This window comes from Episyrphus balteatus, chromosome 4 (genome assembly GCF_945859705.1).
Source record: "Episyrphus balteatus chromosome 4, idEpiBalt1.1, whole genome shotgun sequence".
Lineage (NCBI taxonomy): Eukaryota > Metazoa > Arthropoda > Insecta > Diptera > Syrphidae > Episyrphus > Episyrphus balteatus.
Genome location: NC_079137.1, coordinates 39912406 through 39918419, shown reverse-complemented (window position 1 = coordinate 39918419; position 6014 = coordinate 39912406).

Below are 6014 nucleotides of genomic sequence, written 5' to 3'. Positions count from 1 at the left end.
TGGCATATCTATAATAAACTATAAGCTTATGCAAACCAAATAAAAAAAAAACTTGTACTTGGTAACCTACCTATCTTTTTACCTCAGACTTAGAACTGGTGTTTTGTGTTTCAAATAAAGAAACAAGTACAACAAAAAAGTTAAGTAAAAGATAGAAAAAAAAAAAATCACTCACTATTTTTTTTTTTTAAGACTTGCAAATTTATTGGTCACGAATGTGCGCTAGCGCAACAGTTTCGCCGCATAACATTGCGCACGCTTAGCATTGCTTCAGAACTGATGGAGCTGGGGCATTAATGCGCGATCGCGTTTCAATTTATTGCCGCTAAGTGTTGTTATCTCTAAAGATCAAGTATATTGTATAGAGAGATCTTAAGGTTCGATTTCAATTGATCATGAAGTTGTTTGTTCGATGGAAGCAACTACTTTCTGGTTTTGGATATCTAAATGTTGTGCAATTGCGATTTATATTTGTCAGCTTTTTGCAAAGTGCTTGTAGCGTGCAGAGTAAAATAAGTATTTCTACCATGCTTAGAAAATAAAAGAAAAAAATTAAGCACAGAATAAGTCCGACAAAGTGACGACATTTCAAGGCTGTGAGAGAGTATGCAAATTAAACAAGAAAAAGAAGAAAAAAAGACACACAAAAAAACGGGACTTGTTTATTTGGCATTATAAAATAAAATTGGTACTGGCAGATAAAATCAATCACAGGACTGTTTACTGTGGTAATGGGTCATGGCAATTACTTGACAAATTCATCATTAACACGATAAACAATTTTATGTGAGAAGAATATTTTGTGGCCAATTAATGCAAATTAAAGACAAATTAAAAATGCAGTATTTTAAAAATGTGCGTAGTTGAATAAGTAATGATATGTGTCTGTAAATTGAGAAGATTGGATAAATATTAAAGAAAATTTAGTGCGTTTTGTTAAAAAAAACTGATTTTTTTATATTTGGAGGAAAAAATTCCTTATGGGAGACAATGTTGGTTTATAGGTAAAAATTGTTGATAAAAATGAAAAAACAAATCTATATATTAAAATAAAATTTCGAAAAAAACTCACTGGTCCATTTTCTCAGAAAAATTTATTTCCAAAAAAATAATTTTGATTTTTTTTTTATAAAAAAAAGATGTCATGTAAAATTAAAAATAAATTTTTACTTGCGATATTTTTATAAGTAGGTAGGTACTTTAGACCATAGGGGAAGTTTAGGATTCGTAAAATTTCTATTTGGGAGTCTATCTATGCCTGCCTGGCAAATCACTGAACCGATTTGCTTTGTAGTTATGAGATTTAAAAGATTCCCTAGAGTAAAAATTAAAATTCAATAATTTTTTACCTAGCATAGACCAAAATGGAAAAGATTTGATTTAAAAATATTCCTATTTAAAACAAAATTCTTATTTTTTTTTTAGAAAAAAAAAACATTTTTTTCAAAACGGATTAGTGAATTTTATTGATTTTTTCTTAATAGGGGGAAAAATAATTTCTTCAGCACGACCAACAAACCAATTTATTAGGAAAATTTTAGAAAATTTTTGTATTAAAAAAAAATATTGTTTTAAAAAACGTCTCCAACAAACTTAAAAAAAAATCCAATACCTCTTTGTTACACAAGAAGTCAAATAGCATAGATTCATTTGGAGATTAAAATCATTTTAAAAACAATTTTTTATACCTATATTTAATGACCTTTTCGTGGATTTTATTTAATTAAGCAATAATTTTTAGTAAAAAAAAGTGTTCAAAAATGTCCCTTACTGTACCTATTCAAATTCAGGGTTTTTGGTTTTGTTTTTTTGTCAGCTTTATTTATTTAAGGTAGTTAAAAATAGAATAGGTAGGCCTTAAAACTCCTGGTACAAGCAAATGCAAAAACACCAGCATTCAGTTGGCCTTAGAAATGGAACAATACAAAACCGGGAGGCTTGCCGCCGATTTCTGAGGGCAACCCGGCGAACCCCACAAGCGGATCACTAGTGTGAAGCAGTAACGTGGGATAGTTATGATCCCCTCGACATCGAGATCATAACAGCGCCGAGAAAAAAGGAAGAAGAAGGAAGAAGTTAAAAATAGAATAGAAGAAGTTAAAAATAGAATAGTCACGTTTTTTTTTTTTAATAAAATTTAAGATTTTTGTGAACAAAAACATATTTTTTTTTCAAAAAATTTGTTTAATTTTAATAAATTTTTGTTATGTATACGAAGATTGCGTAGGTTATGTAAGTAAAAAAAAATATGAAAGTTAATAATATTCAAAATATTGAAAGATACCTACATTTATTTCACTAAGAAAATTTTTCAAAAAAGGCTGGTAAAATGTTTTGTTTCAATTTTTTTTTTTCAAAATTCTTAGTTTGAGGAGTGAGGACCATTTTCAAAAACATTTTATTCAATTTACTTCATTCAAAACTAAGGGATAAGATATAAGCTTCTGGTTCCTTAAAAATGTATGTACCTATTCTGTTCAATATTTTTTGTGTTTGAAGTTGTTGAAAATTTTTCTACTGCTTAAATTATGGAAAGTTGTCATTCACTCGCATATATTTTTTTTTTCCTTAAATAACCTGGACAAATTCTTTATATACGTAATTTACTTTACGGTACATTAAGAGAAAAACGCAATTTTTAGCGAAAAAAACCAGCTTATTTTGTATTAGGTATAAAATAAAGATTACTAACAAATTTGAAAAAAAAATTCCACTGTTAGGTACCTCGTAAATTACGGTTGAAAATTTCAAAAGGATCGGTGCAGTTATTTTGGTGTTTTGAAAAACCGAGTTGTCAGGAAAAGGCTTTAAAGTTTTGAACACTGGCATAAAACGTTCATAAGTGAAGTGTAAAAATTCTTCTCTTGATAAAATGAAAGTTTGTCATCTTTACGCCCTACTAACAATTTTGCTTCTATAATGCTTTACAGAAGCAACAATTGCATCTGTAAAGCTTTATAGAACCAAAATTGTTTGTCGGGCGTCCATTATGTCATCCCACCAATATATACCATATTTTAAAAATATACTTTTTTTTATTCATAGTTTTAAAGTGACAATAACTTGTGATTAGTTTCCGCTATATCGCTAAGTTGTCACAAACGCTTATCTATATACTTAGGTACAATGTAATTTTTGTTTTAAAAGAATTACTATAGGTACCTACCATTTGAGAGTAAAGAGCAAAATTATTAAGAGTTTTTTTTTATAAAAAGTACAAATTTTGGATAATTGTACCTACTTAGGATCTTTCTGTCTTCTTTCTTTCGAAATTTTACTGAAAGAAAATAATAATACATTTTTATATTTCAAATCTGTTATAACACACTTTGGAGTCCTTTCTTTGAACAATTTTATTTTAAAGTCAAATAGGAGTTAAATACTGGACCAAAAAAAGAACCTCTCCAACAAAATATCCCATTTATTTTAATACTCCCTTGTATGCTCAATACAACATATGAAATGACTGAAAAAATAAAACCAAAATCCAAAATTTATGATCCACCATAAGGAAGATATTAATTTGTTAGTATATTGGTTTTTACAAAAAATAAAAAAAAAAGTTACGAATTAATAAAATCTCCCAATTCATTGGCTTGTCATATCCATAAAAACTAAGCTTCAAGCCAGTTAAAAATACAAATAAAAACCTCAAAGAAACAAGAAAAAAACAAAACTTATACAAAGCAATAATACGCAACGCACAATATCTTAACAAAGTATCGGAATTCGAAATCCAAAAAAAAACAAAAGCTCATTCGTTATTTTGTACGAATTAAATTTCCACTGTTTTCGGTTGTTGTCGTTGTTGTTGTCATTTGCCGTCGCCTTCATCGTCATCGTCATTTCGTTGATTTCACATTAAAACCAAAGCAAAAGCAAAACAAAACCAAAAAACCGGCAACAGATTGTCGTTGTCGTCGTCTTAACTTGGTTATAATCACGCTGTAAGCTGTTTCCATGCGAGCAAGAGAGTGCGGTCAAATTAAGCCATTCGTGGCGAGATTGGCAGTTAGTGGTGGCACTTGATGGGCTCCTCAGCAGCGTTAAAATGCAGCGATTTGTTGTAAAAATTTACGAGATGTCACTGACATTTGTGTGCTGTGTGAGCGAGCGAACAGAGTTTGGTGATTATTATATAGCCCAGAACTGATGATGAGGCTTCTGTGGATGCTCTTATAGAGAAATGATGATGTTTGCGCAAAATGTGCGCGAAATCGATTTTACACGGTTCATCAAGTTTCATTGGATTTATAAGTGAGACATTATTTTGTTTTAAGGTATATGAAAACGGGTTACTATCTGGATGGTGACATTAAATTTCATCGAAGGTCATAAATTGGGGTCATTGAACAGGCAGGAAAGTCATGGGCACCTTTCCTAATTTGAGATTTTTCGAGGTCTAAAAATGTAGGAGTGGTATCAATAACCTTGACGAATAGCGCACAATACCTTCTTCAACTGTCAAACAAAGGCTAAGGTTGACAAAAAAAAAAAATAGATGCGAAACCTCCAACAGTCTTTAAAGTCCAAACTTTTGTTCAAAGACTCTTTCAAATTACACACAAAAAGGCGACTTAACTCCTTAGATTCATCCTACATATTAAATAACAAGGACACACCTTCCTCAAGGGCTTTACAATTTTAAGACCATCCCATTTTGGAATCCATTTTTTTAAATTCAAAAACAAAAAAAAAAAAAACATCTGAAGAAAAGAACCCCTTTCCGGATATATAATAACACGCGGAAAGCATTGCAATAATATGATACCCCTACCATGGCGCGCGAACAACATTTCCAGGCATGGGTCTCAATTACATACTCGGTCCAACTGTCACTCTCTGCAGGTGGAGTCCGGTCCGCACATCGCGCATACAATAATAATTGTGTTCGCTCCCTTTTTTTTCCAATTCCAATTCTTTCATTCATTTGTCGTCCCAACCCTAAAGAGACTGGTAATTTAAAGATATCCCTTCGTCGCACTCCCGCCGCCGAACTCTGCGCTAAGTTCCCGTTCCCGTTGCAAACAAAACACGAATTGCCTGCCCAATTTTTATATTATTCCAAAAAAACACCCTTTTGCGCCTCGCAAATTCCGAATGATGGCGGAATTAAGATGATTTACACATTCAAAGCCTGGCTTGAGGGCTTCTTCGTGTATTTTTGCGTCGCGTTTTCGTCGTCATCATCGCATTGCTGGTTACTGCCGCATGCCATCAAACGGAACCCATTACACATCCGAATGAATTTTATTCCATTCTTGCGCTGGTGCTTAGAAGTTGAACTGCGAGAGATGATGAATGCACTTAATTTCGCAAGTAGATATCTGCAAAGAGGGGGGCGGAGAGCGGAGAGGGGGGGAGTGGCGAAAACAATACGTAAACGTGTTGAATAAATGTCAGCCGTTGGCACTTAATTCGAATGTTGCGCCGAAGCAACTCTCGGTTTATAAGCTGCATGCCGCAATGGATATCTATCTACTCAAGGCTTGTTGACTTTGATGGGCACCCATATGAATTTGGTCAGTGCTGTGGCGGCGGTAGAAGTGGCGGTCGTGGATGGTGCGGCGTCCCGATATTAGTCCCTATCGTCCCGCATGCGCACCATGTTGGAACAAAACTTCACCATGACGCGGGCAATTAGCGTTGACGCTGAACTGTAAGACGCGCGCGTCCGTTTGTGTTGAAGGCCTTAATTGCTTGTTAGGCCTTTTGACATGCGAGAATGGTATGCGATTAGTGAACTCGCAAATGGAGAGGGAGATAGAAGAGAGATCATTGGTCTTTTTCTTTTTTTTTAAATTTTATTTTGTGTATAAAATGCCTAACGCCTAATCATCATAATGTATGTTATATCCTTTTAACCCTTTGTAAGGAGTTCGGAGCCATCATCAGAAAGCGTTTTGGCTCTTTTTTAGTCTAGGAGCAGCAGCAAAGAGTAGGTATGTGTTTATATAGAAAAAGAGATGTGGCATTGCGTGCCATCGGGCCGTAAATCAGAAAACCATTTGGGG